Source organism: Cynara cardunculus (assembly GCF_001531365.2).
Source record: "Cynara cardunculus var. scolymus isolate 2C chromosome LG 12, CcrdV1, whole genome shotgun sequence".
NCBI classification, from domain to species: Eukaryota; Viridiplantae; Streptophyta; class Magnoliopsida; order Asterales; family Asteraceae; genus Cynara; species Cynara cardunculus.
The window spans coordinates 28666215-28679983 of record NC_037539.1 but is presented as its reverse complement, the minus strand read 5'-3'; positions in this window follow the sequence as shown (position 1 = coordinate 28679983).

The window sequence follows — 13769 nt, the reverse complement described above, 5'->3', positions numbered from 1 at the left end:
AAGCCTCTCCCATGAGGACTCCAATGGCCCCTGGCCAGAAGCTTAATAAGGACCTTAATGGTCCACCTGTAGAGTGTAAACTCTACAGAGGAATAGTCGGATCCCTCCTGTATTTAACTGCTAGCAGACCTGACATTATGTTTTCTACATGCTTATGTGCTAGATTTCAGGCTAACCCAAAAGAATTGCATCTTTGTGCAGTCAAGAGGATCCTATGCTACTTGAAGAAGACACCAACACTTGAACTTTGGTACCCTCTGCATTCAAACATCGACCTAGTGGCTTACACGGATTCAGACTATGGAGGATGCCAGATTGACAGAAAAAGCATCTCTGGGAGCTGTCAGTTCCTTGGAGGAAAATTGGTGAGTTGGTCGTCAAAGAAACATAATTGTGTTTCAACTTCCACCGCAGAGGCCGAATATGTGGCTGCTGCGAGTTGTTGTTCACAAGCTCTGTGGATGCAGACCCAACTTCGCGACTACAACTACTCTGTCAAGAAAATCCCCATACTCTATGATTCAAAGAGTGCAATAGCAATCTCAGCCAATCCTGTTCAACACTCCAAGACAAAACATATCGACATAAGGTACCATTTTCTTAAACATCAAGTTGAAGAAGGTAACGTCGAATTATATTTTGTCAAATCAGAATTTCAATTGGCTGATCTTTTTACAAAAGCACTTATTCTCTTTTAAATTCAATTTTGTAAATAATCTAAATTTCTTGAATAATTTTTTGCTTGATTCTTTAGTCTACAGGTTTAACCAAGCAGAGGCTTGCATTGTTCAAGGTGGAGTTTGTGTTTTAAAAAGATAGAACCTCTTGTAGAATAAAATGTTTTAGCTCACATAAGTCTTTTCACAGAACCTCTGTGACTGCGTACAGAGGCTCTTTGAACGGATCTTCTGTGGACACTTCTTCTTAAGGATTTTCAAATGGTTTTTATTAAGGGGGAGCCAAGGAAGCTGGCTCAAAGGGGGAGTTTTTCAAAACAAAAATAAAACCACAGAAGGTGCAAAAACATTTGAAGTATTTTGTTCTCAGAGGTCATCTCATCAAAACCTCTAGCTCTGTGAATTGAGCTGAGCAAATACTCGTCTCTCTGTGGATTTTCTAAAACCGTTTAGGTAAAAAGGTGTAACATTTATAAGAAGGCCCGACACATATCACAGAGGCTCTCTAACCCTTAGGCCTTTGACAGAACTCTGTTGATAGTTCTTGTCTATTAATATGATGCGCGTGGTTCTATGGATAAGGGTAAGAACGAACACGCGCGTGTCAGAAAACGGAAGCGCACGTCATCAATCGCGCGTCTTTCCAATACGGCGTGTCACACTTTTTTGAACCATTTCACCCAAATCCACTCATTACTCGACCTTTCGTACAGCAGACGGTTCAATTTTAAAAATCCTCACCTATAAATACCCTTCTTCCCCCAAAATTAAAACCTTACGCTCTCAAAAACTCTCTTATACACACAGACGAACCTGCAACCAGCAATTTCTCAAAGCTTACCTGCAACCATGTCGTCTTCAAGCGCCTCAGCCCAATTTATTAATGTATCCAGCGATAACGAGGTGACTCAAGCACAAGCCCTAACTTCACACGCCCTGTCTTTCGTGCAAAACAAGTACGAAAAGATCGTTCTAGTGAAAAAGTCGAACAATTACTACTTCGTCCCCTCAGGTTTTCCCGATAACACCTTCACTTTAATGGAAATACTAAGGAACCATCCCCTTTTCTATGCTTTATCTGCTACTAGACCCACACCAGAAACCTACTTAACCCAATTCCCTGTTGAGTGCCTACATTACTACCCTTGACAGTACTGGGCTAACCATTGTTGGTTACGCCTCTCACCCAGTGAACAAATCACTAGTTCCTCTAGAATTAAATGTGGAAACTCTGAGAACTGCTCTACATTTGCCTACACTTGAACAATTGAACCTAAATTCCTATGCTGCCACTCCTACAAATGAAGAATTAATCCAATTTTTGGAATTTCTTTCTTGTGCGACCCCGATTACCAAAGGGACACAGTTCAGGCATAAGGGACTACCCCCCTGTATGGAACACTCTATTCTCCATCATGAATTGCTTCCTGACAGGGAAGGTAGGCAGTCATGACCAGACGTCCCACGCCTTGCTGTCTATCATGTATGGCATCTACTTCAATCTGCCATTGGACTACGCGCAACTAATATTCGACGACATAGTCGGCCTCATCAAGAAAAAATGCGCAAGCCAGAAAGGGGAGAAAACGAAGGTAAAGGCCCAAAAGAAGGCCAAGGAAGATATGAACCAGCCTAACTTGATCTTACAACGCTTCCTTGGTTTAGCCTTTGGAGATCTCTTGGCAGCAAAACTGCCTTCTGTGGAGCCCAATGCCAAACTCTACCCATTCAAGGAGTTTTGACCTACAGAGCACGAGCATGGCTACAGAAGTCCAAGACCCCTATCAAAGGCCATGCTCAGGTACTTAAGTCACCATGATCGCAAATCCTATAGACGTGGTAACAGGCGACCAGAACCGGTCCCTGTAACCCCACCACGAATAGGTGTCTCATTAGGTGTCGAAATTGAAAAAATGAGAGTGGAGGGACGTGTGGAGGAGCCTGAAGTGGCTGGTAAGCAGAGTGAGGAACCCCCTAGAATCCCAAGTCCCCCGCGCAAGAAGAAGAAGACACAGAAGAGTGATGACACCTCTGTGAAGAAGAAGGCGAAAAAGAGGCCCGTAGAAGAAGAGGGCCCAACTGTACCTCTGCCAAAGCCATAGAAAAGAAAAACAAAGAAGGCTGAACCGACAGAGCCTGTGATCACAGAACATGTGGTCACAGAGGCCATTGCAGAAGAAAGCCCGGCAAAGGCTACAGTAACACCCAAGCGCAGAAGGTTGCGCAAGATGGTCCTCAATGTCTCCCCAACAAAACAAATTCAGGATGTTATTTTGAATATCTAGAAGGAGTTCAAGGCGCCAATTGATGAAACTCAGTTGGGGACAGAAGTCATTTTAGATGACGAAGAAGAAGAGGCAGAAGAGTTAGGTGAGGGAGCAAAAGATCCCGAAGGCACACAACCAAGCCCACCTCCTAGTACATCCCACATATCTAGAGGCCCTGTTCTAGAGGGAACCTCTATTGAAGCAGGCACGCACATACCGAACCCTAACCAGCCTACCACAGCAGAGGACATTCTTTCGTCCTCTGTGGAGTGCACACCTGGGCAACCACATCATACTCCTTCATCCTCTCAAAAGGATGAAGGTTTTATAAAAAGAGTCCCTTCGCCCATGGACTCGACAGAACCAAGAGATACATCCGTTGCCTCTCCTCACAAGAGTGTACAACTAGAACGTGCTTCAGAGGCACAGGTGAGGATCACAGAGGTAGAGGGTATAGAACACCCTCTGTCTCCACTAGATCAATCTGCAATGTTAGGCTCTGAACCTACTGCGCAAGAGATCTACAGAACATCGGTAGGATCTCCTCAAGGAGATGTGCAAGGATCTGGTGGAAGTCCCCGAGCAGGCTACGAAAAACCAGCCGCTGAGGGCGCCTCTGGTTCCCAGAACGACTATGTGACAAARGGGGAGCTTAACACCTTTGCCACAGAATTGTTCAAGAAGATGGACGAGTTGAAAAGCTTGTTCATCTCGCGCTCAATGCCACAGGACCTCACGCCGCTCACAAAAGCTCTGAAGGAGTTATCCTCCTCAACTGCAGAATTGAAGTCTACTTTGGTAACCCTTCAGAGCTCTGTCCTTCGAATGGATGACTTAGCAGAAGTCTTCCAAGCGATGACGCTAAATCCCTCCTCCATCAAGACGCTAAAGGAAGAACTCACAGAGATGGACGCCAAATTCACAGCCGATTTCGTTTCTGCAGGCTACGCAGATTACTCTTCATTCAGAGAGGAAATCAAGGAGATGTTCTCTTTTGTAGTCACTTATGGCCTTGACACGAAGACCTCAAGGGCCAACATCAATCATTTGGCTACTCGCAGAGAGCTGGATGTTATGGTGGATGCCGTAGGGTATGTTGTAACCGGCCAAATCGGAACACTTGCCACAGAGGTCCAAACATCAAAAGCTCTCATCAAAGACTGCACGTCCAAGCTTGTAAAGGAAGGTGATCTTCTTTGAGCAGAGATCTTCAGCACCGTCTCCAAGCTTAAATGGGCCACAGAACTCGATGTGATGAATGCCTCTGCAGGTGCTAAATAGGTGATCGAGAAGATGTACAAAGCGGCCACAAAAATCTTGCGTCATTTGAAGAGGGTTCCCCTGACTACATGCAAGGCAGACACCAAACAGATCTATGACGATCATGAAGGTGAAGATGATCATCATGAGGGGGAGAAGAAGAAGGCCCCAGAATCAAAGAAGAAGACTACTGCCAGAGCACCTGCCAGAGGTGTCAAGATTGGGGATTCTACAGCTGCAAAAGGCAAGGAAAAGACTGCAGAGAAGGCAAAGGGAAGGCCATAGCTGTAGAGTCTTCACAGAAGGGGTCATCATCGAGCATAGAAACCCCAAAGGAGATTAATGAAGAAGAGTATTCTGATGACCCTGAACCCCTCAAAGCATTAAAAATATCTCTGGCAGAGACTCTAGCAAAGAAGGGAAAAATTCCAATGCACCACAGAGAAGGCGAAGCCACATCATCTCTTTTCCCACAAGTCCAAACAACGTCCACGGGTACGTTTGATGCCCTGCAAGGAACTGTCAAGCCAATCCCTCCAGAGGGATCGACCCAGAGGCCGATTTTGGAAGAAGAAGAAGAACACAAGATGCCAGAGTCTACAACGGGAGGATGGGTCTCTGAAATCCTTGAATCTATGAACAAGATTCCTATGCAAAATATTCGCACAGAGCCCGTCCCCAGAAGAAATTCTTGTTTGGAAATACTCTACGAGAGACACAGAACCTCCATATGACCCAGAACTCACTGATATTCCCTCGTCAATTGCCAAGTTCCACTTCACCAAGTTAACAAGGCCTCGTGAGCAGGTCATCTCACGGCACATGATCACTTCTCTGGTGACAATCTCACCAAAGACCTTGTTAAAGAAGACTGTGCTCTACACACAGTATGTTGTAAGGAGAGAAGACGGCAACATCTACACGTTCACGGATGCGGATCTTCACAACATCTGCGTGTTTGATGTCATCTACTTGCACAAGGTTCTTAACATCTACATGGAGAGGAGGTCCACATACCAAATATCGCTCAGAAGACTGGTGGAGGTAATGCATGCGCAAGTGAGATATTACAGCCAGAAGGACTTTGAGCTGGCTGTAAGATTAATGCAGAAAAATCTGAAGCTCTCTCCTCCATACAGCAGGCCCAGTTGGATATCTAGGTACTATCCAAACTCTATCATACAAAATCCTGTTTTTGGGTTTGTATATTTGGATAAAGATGAGATACTAAGATTCTTCGATCCAACAGAAGCTCACAAGTTTTCAACAGAGACGCTGGAGTRGATTTTCAAGTGTGTTTTGACAGAGGTGGATAGAAGACATCTCAGGGCGGGTGAAGTGTCTCCATTCTTGGACGTGATCAAAGTTCAAATCAACTTCAGAGAATAGATCTTCAATGTCTACAGAACGATCAAAGCTGACTTGCTATACGCGGTAGACGATTTTCCAGACTCTGTAGTTTGATACCCTTCTGTACCAGGATCCGGCCTAAGCTTCAACAGTTTTGTAATTTAAGTTTTGTAATTCTTTTCATTGTAATTCTTTCAGAGGATGATGTTTTATCACCTCTTGTAATTTCATTTCAATCAAGTCATGTCCTTTTACTTAAAGTTCAATTTTTACTTTTTCATACTTAGGAGGAGATTGTTAGCTCTCATTTCTTTAAATGTAAAAGTATGGAAAAAGTAATACTGCAAGTGTTGACAGAAGATGATCTATCACAGAAGACCACAGAGGACCAACAGCAGAAGATGCTCAAGCGTACAAGTCTCAAGTGACAGAACCTCTGTCCTGTCTGACAGAGGTTTTGGGAACTGGTCCTCTACAAAGACAATGCTACAAGACATAGACGACAGAACCTCTGTCGTGTCTCACAGAGGTTCTGCAGCCTGTCTTATGTGTAGATCTTCTTTAGCTGTTTTACTTAGGTTTATTAGCTGCTCGTGCTAATCACGTGTTCTTGTCTATAATCTATTTTGATCGAACGGCTTAGATTAATTTACTTTTAGGTCGTGTCAGAAAACGGTTACTTGCTTGTATAAATAGCAGCGTAGGCCCTTGTATTTCAGTGTGCTTCCGTATTGTAATTGTTAACATTTTCATCTATTGAAAATCATTTGAAGCTCTCTCTTGTGTTCATCAATCTTCATTACTGTGTTCTTATTGATTTCTACTTTGGTTGATTCATATCTTTTCCGCTGCATTATCACTGTCAAACAGATCATCCAAGTAAGTAACTAATACCAAGAAACTGAGTTAATCGATCCAACAGACATGATCTGGTTTGTGTGGATCTACAAAGCCTTCATGCTGATTCACGTAGACTTCTTCGTGAAGAATACCATTTAGAAATGTCGATTTGACATCCATTTGGTAAACCTTGAAATTTTTGTAAGCATCGTATGCTAGAAATATTATGATATCTTGTGTGTCCTAATCAATCACTAAATCAGATAATCTTTGAAGAATGATATGAATAACTAGAGAGAGAATTTTAATCCAAATGCTTTTTATTCAAATCTAGTAATGATTACACTAATGATAAGCTCAACACTAATTACAAGGCTAATTATCCTATTTATACTACAAAGCAATTAAAGCTAAACTAATACAAAAAACTAGGAGAAACAAGCATGAATACAACAAACAAAGCACAACTTTGAACCCAACATTCTTTGCCTTTGGATTCAAGCACGAGAAATAGTAAAATTTGATTTTCTAAAGCCCATGAGTCTCGATTCTTCTTAAAGCATTCCGATACTTCAACTTTTCATCCAAAAGATCTACGCGTTGATCAATAGAAATCTTTCTCTAGGACTCATTCTTTCATGCTCTGATGCTTTGTCATTACCAGCCTTTATCTTCTCAAGAGCTCTTCACACAACCTTAATTGTTTCGTTAGAGAACTTGTTTAGCTCACTAAACCTCATAAACCTATTTGCTCTATCAGCTCCATCATATATTACACCAAACTCAGGATCTACAAGAATGAGAAAGAGAGGATAACCTTCAATGTCTTCAATGTCTTGATTAGGTCTCTTCAGATTTATAATCTTCTGATTACCCTCAAAACCAATTTGAACATCAATGACTAAAGACAATTTGACATATTTTTTAGATATCTCTTTATAGCTTCTAGACCAATGACTGCTCCTTCTTTTCTGCCTATAAGATCACGAAGTTCATGATAGAGATGCTCCAGATCTTCAAGGTAGAGATTTGGAAAATCAGCTTCGCTAAGAGTCCAGATCTGACCATCTTGTCTTGTTACAGTTAAAACAGGATACCAAACTCTCATTAGTTTATTGGCATCAATATTTTTGATAGAGACAATGCGATGTTTGGTTCGTACTTGACTGATTGGTTGGCGCTTAGCTTTCAAGCAATGCTCGTATTCTATGCGGTATTCACGAGTTTTCTTGTGATTATGTTGCCACTTAAAGCTTTCTGATGACGAATGAAAAATTCCAAAATAAATGTCTTCAAGATACAATTCTCTGATCCATGCTATATCAAATCCTGGAACATTTGCACGAATTGCAAACGACACATAATTTTTAGTGAATATTTTAGTAGGATCAAATACCGTTTTAGTAGTATCAGAAGCACCTGGAGATACAATGGTAGAAGGTTTAGAAGCAACTTGATGTTCAGCCAGAAATGGAAAGATAGGATCATCTTCATGAATGCCAGTTTCAAAATCAAAATGTATGTCCTTTGAATCATCAATATTATCAATGTCTTCACCATAATCTTCAACTCCACCCAGTTCTCTTGAAAAGACTTCATTAAATCCAACATTAGCAGACAGATCCAACAACAACCTTGTTTCTACTGTGGAGACTGCCAACTTTTCAACCATTGGCTCGATCACAAGATCTGTTGCTACAGCTGTCACCTTCTCAGCTGTTTCTTGGCCAGTTATCCGTTCACTTGTACCTGTTTGAACCGGATTTTCTTCTATAACGTTTTCAGGCTCTGACTCCCCAGCAACACCTTCAACACCCAATGACGACTCGGCAAGCCTTTTTCTCTTCCTCTCCCCCTCATGGTGATCAGGATCATCCTCATCATCATGTCATCTTTTTAAAATGGTCGCCTAAGATCGACAAGTGTTCTCTAAACTTGATACCCTTTCGGTTAAGGCATCAATGGAATTTTGCATATGACAGAGTGCTTCAGTGTTGGAAGCAATTATAGTACTAATCTTTCATAAATTAGTAGCTACAACTGTGATAATCGGAATCTGGTTATCACCCGAGGTAATTAATATGTGATTATTTGATAAATGATTATGTGACAGCTTGATAAATTGTTATATTGATCATGCAAATATGTGAAATTATGTGCATATGTGTATATTAATGTATGCATAAATATGTGCATGTGTGCATGAATTAAAATATACGGATGTGTTTTTGCATGAATGGTTATGGGATATTCTATGCATACTCATGCACGGCTGTAGTAGCCGACTTTCCCAAAAAGGAAAGTATAAAAGGAGGACTAAGCCTCCAGTTGCATCATTCTTGCCTTTTTCAAAGTGAAGTGAGCGATTTAAAAGGAGATTGCTCGAAGTTCTTTTATCAGAATTTAAAGAGGTTAGTTTTTCGAAAAGAATATATTCAAATGTGAGTAATTAGTGCTTTCAAAATATTATGAATTGCATATTGAATTGAGTTTCGAAAGATTATCATATTTGACTTAAATCGGGTAAGGTTTTGACCAAATTATCTCTAAACCGCTCATAGTATATGTGATTTAGAGTTAGAAAGAATTTGGATACATACATTTTTATCTAAATCGCTCAAATGATATCCGGATTAAAAAGTAAACCGCCTGGTGTGTTGAGCGGATTAGACCTAAACCGAACATGTCTTAATCGGTTTAGGGGTAATCCGACTAATGTGTTAGCCGGTTTAAGTGATAAGCGATTTATGAACTTTGAACTTATGTTAAGTGTTTTAAACGGAGAAGTAGGCATACGATTAAAAGGTGACCGGTTTATTTATAAACCTATAAAGATCATGTTATATTGACCGGTTTAGTGGTAAATCGGACAAGGCAATGAGCGATTTTGTGTCCAGATTAGTAATCTGGACAAAGTGAATAGTGTTGTTCGGATTTGGTAACCTGGCCAAGACTTGACCAGAGATGAAGTCCGGCTAAGTCTATGTTGACTAGATTTGCATTTTGACTTATGAAAATTGTTATTTTTATCATTTTATATGAGATGGGAATTTTTGATAAAAATGAAGAAGAGGTGTATCATGGGATAAGGGTGGCAGATCAAGGGGAGTTATACCTTTGGATATAAGGGTGGCATTTCTATGTATATTATGTGATATAACTCTTACTATTATATCCTCTAGGACTACCGTGGTCTGGAATCTTTATTTCCTTGTGATTTAAAGGTTTAGGATCAGGGTTCTTATTGGTAATCATAGTCTGGATGTTATTGAGGAGGAAATAACAGGTTCGACCTGAAACTTTGAATAAACCTTGTTTAAGCAAAAAGTTTTAAAAGTGGCACTTTGATATAGCTGTTTAGTACAAACCTATTTGGGGTTTTGATGTATTATTTGGAAGTAGATAGTTTGGCTTGAAAAGTGAAAAGGTACTGGTAATATGTTCTTACTTGTTCATATATTTGTTATATATATGAAAAGTTGTTTTAGATAAAAGTTTTGGTGATATTCACCCTACAATAACATAAATAGGGTAACTCACTAGACCTTTCTGTCTAACCTTCGTTTTGTGATTTTAAATATGTATTACAGGAGGTTCAGACGGTTAGGGAAAAGGGAAAATATGATAATTCCCTATATGTATATATGCATGAAGAATTGCTGATGATATTTATAGTTTTGTTAGTTGAACATGAAATAGTGCAAGAATTGTAATTGGAATTTTTGGACCATGTATTCTGTAATGGTAAATTCTTGTACTAAGGGACCTATGTGGTGTATAAACATGTATTTCTTGTCTATGAAATATATGATACATGCAATGTGTGGAATGGGGTGTTATAGAAAGTGGTATCAGAGCCTGAGTTTAAGCGATTTAGGTATTTAACAGCATGATACCTAGACTTAAACTATTTATTTTCATGTTAAGGGTCCCGGACATAGTTAGCACCATTGGAAATAAATATGATGACTTGAAAGAACAGTATGTAAGGTAAATTTTAATTACATCTAGCCAGTGTAATTATGAATTTACAGGTACATGTATGAACTTGAATACTTCATTATATTTGGGAATGTGAATACGTTATTATTAACACTAAAATCTGCAGATGTCTAGCCGAACTCGGAGAAGAATCACCTGTTAATCTTCCAACTAGTACTTCTGGAAATAGGGGTTGGGGGAGAACCAGAGGAAGATGCAGGGGGAGAAGTCAGTCACAGGGAAGGGGTCGGACTGAAATACACACTGAACATGAAGAATCCCATTCCAGGAATGTTCAAGAAAGATCAGTGCCACACCCAGAGTATGTAAATAGAGATATGCTAGCAGAGGAAATGGGAAAGTTAAGGGAAACTCTTACATCCATTATGGGAGTACCGGCTAGGGTGGAAACAGAAAGAGTGGAAGTTCATCCCTCTATTCCGGTTACTCATAACAAAGAAGGAGATATTAAGATGTTCTTGGCATGCAAACCACCAACTTTCTCTAAAGAAAAAAAACCCAGTAAAAGCGATGTGTTGGATCAAGAAAATTGAATATGTGTTCAACACCATATGGTGTCCGAAAACAGATAAAGTCCGATTTGTTGTATTAGTTTTAAAATCAAATGCTCTGTTTTGGTGGGAAGTTGAATCATTGGCCAAAACAGATGTCTTACAGACATTATCCTGGACAGAATTTGTGGATCGATTCAAGGATCAATTTTGCCCCAAGACGGCTGTACGCCACATGGAAGAAGATTTTCTAAAAATGGAACAGGGAAACGGAACAGTTCGAGAGTACATTGAGAAGTTTATTGAATACTCTCGATTTGCTGAACATTATATTTCATCTGAATCTAGAAAGGTGTAGAGGTTTATCTCGGGGTTGAAACCATCTATCAGAGAATTTGTAATTGCTATGGACCCCAATACCTTCTCACTAACTGTGGATGCGGCCGAAGTAATAGAACGAAATCAGAATCGGCAATCAGAGGGTAAAGTGGTGGAGAAGAGAAGATGGGAAGGGCCTTCATCGAACTTTCGAGGGCCAAAAGCAGTAAGATATGATAACAGGTCCGAACTGAAGATTGGTGAAAAAGTTTGTACACAATGCCGACAGGTTCATCAAGGTGAATGTAAGATGCACCCAAGGAAGTGTTATAAGTGCGGTGAAGCGGGCCATTTGTCAAGGAGCTGCCCAGCTAACTGAAGGTGTTTCAATTGCAATTCCCCGGATCATATACGACCAAATTGTCTGTTGTTGAGAACTCCACAATTGACAATGGGGAGTAATGTGTCGGGTACTCGGGGAAGACCTACTGTACCTAGAGGAGGGCAATGAGGGGCACGGGGATGGTTCTTCCAGATGACAAAGAATGAAAATGAGGCATCGCCAGACGTAGTAATAGGTACCTTCTTTCTGAATTCTATATGTGCTAAGGTGTTGTTTGACTCTGGTGCAAACTTTTCATTTGTATCACCATCATTTGCTCAAATTGCATGTTTGAATTATGTGTTACTTGATGATGAATTAGTAGTTGATACTGCTAATAGTCAGAAATCTGTTACTAGTGTATTCAACAACTACATTATTGTTATTGAGGGATGTGAACTACCGATTCGGTTATTTTCTATGTCGCTGAAAGAATTTGATGTAGTGGTGGGTATGGACTGGTTGGTAGAGTATCAGGACAGTATTGTTTGCAATAAAAAAATGATTAGAATTACTTTGCCAGAGAGAGGAAAAGTTGTTAGCTATGGTGATCGTCAGATTCACCATACTAGTATTTAACTATGATGAAAGCTCAGAAATGTATCCGAAAGAAGTGCTAGGGATGTTTGGCATATGTGATTGATGTGAAGAAAGAGAAAGAAAAAGAGGAATCGATTCCGATTGTTAATGAATGTCCGGAAGTCTTTCCAGAGGATTTATCCGGGTTACCGCCGGACCGTGTTATTGAGTTCCGAATCGATCTCATACCAGGGATTGCACCTGTAGCAAAAGCGTCATACCGGTTAGCTCCGTCAGAACTGAAATAATTAGTTGCTATACTAAAGGATTTGACAGATAAAGGATTCATCCAACCCAGCACTTCACCTTGGGGTGCTCCAGTTGTTAGCTCTCATTCTTGAATGTAAAAGTATAGAAAAAGTAAAACAGCAAGTATTGACAGAAGCTGATCTGTCACAGAAGACCACAGAGGACAATCAACAGAAGAAGCTCAAACGTACAAGATTCAAGTGAMAGAACCTCTGTCATCCATCACAGAGGTTCTGGWAACTTGTCCTCTGYAAAGACCWTGCTACAAGTCAAAGACGACAGAACCTCTGTCGTGTCTCACAGAGGTTCTGGAAGATTTCCTCTGCATGCTACAAAGTTTCATCCAGCAGAGCCTCTATGATGTCTCACATAGGATCTGCAGAAATGTCTTCTGTGTAGATTATCTTTAGCACGTTTTACTTAGGTTTATTAGCTGCTCGTGACTTTTCACGTGATCTTGTCTGTAATCTGTATTAGATGAACGGCTTAGATTTAATTGCTTTAGGTCGTGTCAGAAAACGGTTACTTGCCTGTATAAATAGTAGCGTAGGCCTTTGTATTTCGTGTGCTTCCAGTATTGTAATTGTCAACATTTTCATCTATTGAAAATCATTTGAAGCCTTCTCCTGTGTTCTTCAATCTTCTTCCATGTGTTGTTTATTGATTTATACTTTGGTTGATTATTATTATCTCCACTGCATTCTCACTGTTAAACAGATCATCGAAGTAAGTAATCTTTACCAAGAATCTGAGTTAATCGATCCTAACAATTGGTATCAAAGCAGGAATCAAATTTKAATTTGATTTTTTCTGTTCTTGGTATACATCCTTTGTCGACTCTAGAACACACAGTCTTCTTCTCCAAGTTCACTCTGTTTTTCACTGTTTTATCAATTTTCTCCTATTTTCCTCTTGATTTTTCTTCTATCAATGGCGAATACGCCCAATGCTTCCTTCATGAGTACGGGTTCACAGTCTAAGCCTCCAACGCTCATTCATGAGGAATTTCCTCAATGGAAAATCCGAATGGTGAGTTTTCTTGAGGGTATTCATCGCAGGATTTGCGAATTCCTGTACAATCCTCCTTACGTCCCAATGAACCTCATTCCAAGAGTTCCTGCAACTCAAACTACACCAGAAATACCTGAGCATTATGAGCCTCGTCCCGAAGCTAACTGGAGTGACCAAGACAAGGTAATCGTTGAATTAGGGAACAAATGTAAACGGTTGTTAATCATGGCTATTCCTAACGACATCTTCAAATGCATCGATCACTGTCAACTGTCCATGGACATATGGGCAGAACTGGAGATATTAATCGAAGGTGGAAGGAAGACGCTAAAGAACAATCGTT